We start from the raw sequence: 1,623 nt of genomic DNA, 5'->3' as shown, positions 1-1,623 counted from the left end.
AGGAGAAGAAGGAGGAGGAGGAGAAGAAGAAGAAGAAGAAGAAGAAGAAGAAGAAGAAGAAGAAGAAGAAGAAGAAGAAAAGAAGAAGGAGAAGAAGAAGGAGAAGGAGAAGAAGGAAAAGAAGAAGGAGGAGGAGGAGAAGAAGAAGAAGAAGAAGAAGAAGAAGAAGAAGAAGAAGAAGAAGAAGAAGAAGAAGAAGAAGAAGAAGAAGAAGAAGAAGAAAGAAGAAAAGAAGAAGGAGAAGAAGAAGGAGAAGGAGAAGGAGAAGAAGGAAAAGGAGAAGAAGGAGGAGGAGGAGGAGAAGGAGAAGGAGAAGGAGGGAGAAGAGAGGAAAGAGGGGGGAGGAGGGGGAAGAGGAGGATCTGGCCCATGCAATCATTAGCTCTGATGTGATTTAAGGTCACAGAGAAGAGAGAAGTTGGTTCTCCAACTGGGAAGTCCAGATTTCTTTCTTTCATTTATTTGTGCTTATTCATTAATGGAGTTTATTTTAGGTCATACCCAAAAGAGCTCAGGACTTACTCCTGGTCCTGTGCTAAGGGCTCACTCCTGTCAGGGTTTGGGAACCCTGTGCAGTTCCTGGGGGTCAGACCCTGGCTTCCTGCATGCAAGATAGGAGCCTGAATTTTTGTGCCCCACTCCAGGTTTATTTTTAACCTCCCGACTCTGACTCCATGGGGTTGTTTTTCAGGGTTATGCTCCTTCAATGCTTTTACACACCCACAGCTTTATATTTTCAAGCCACAAGGAACTTCTTTTTATGTACAGCAGAGACAAGACATCCTGTCCAGTCTCCGTGGCCTCATCTCTGTCTACCTCACAGCAAACGAACTTACATCATGCCTTCCTCTCTGTCTCTGTCTCTGCCTGCATGCCTCTTTGTCTGTCTGCCTACACACACACACACACACACACACACACACACACACACACACACACACACACACACACACATTGCTCTGCCCTGAATTCATACACAACCTTGTTCCCTGAGGGACAGTTCTTTTCTTTTTCTAGAGAGTTTCAGCTTCATATCTACTCCAAGCCAGAGCCTGTTGTCCAACACTCTCTTCTCAGGAAGGGCACAGTGGCTGCCACCACTAACCACCATCGTCCAAACTCTCAGACTTTCAAGACTGGCATATGCAGTGCCAGGCTTTCCAACCAGACACTGGTCTGCCCTATCGCCACCCCCCAACCTAGGAACCCTTTTCTCTTTTCATCAATTTCCCAGAAATCCCTTTAGCATAAATTATTGCTTCCCAAAGAGGGAGAACTTTTTTGTTTTTTTTATTCAAAGGCTGGAAGGTCTTAGGGGTGACCCACCTCGGCCACAAACTTACCCTGACCTATGTCCAGCACCACACACATTACCTTCTTTGGGGTTTACTTTTGGGGTTGAGCCACACCAAGCAGTGTTCAGGGCTCACTCCTGGAGGTGCTTTGGAGACCAAATGTGGTGTCAGGGATGGAACCTGTGGTTGGCTGCATACAAAAGCAAGCGCTCCTTTACATTGGTCTAAATGCCGACCTTTTTTGAGGGAGTCACTCCCAGTGGTGCTCAGGTGTTACTTCTGGCTCTGTGCTAAGAAATCACTCCTGGCAGGCTTGGGGGACTATATG

The sequence above is a fragment of the Suncus etruscus genome, chromosome 4 (genome assembly GCF_024139225.1).
Source record: "Suncus etruscus isolate mSunEtr1 chromosome 4, mSunEtr1.pri.cur, whole genome shotgun sequence".
NCBI lineage: Eukaryota > Metazoa > Chordata > Mammalia > Eulipotyphla > Soricidae > Suncus > Suncus etruscus.
Note: the sequence above shows the minus strand (reverse complement) of the source record.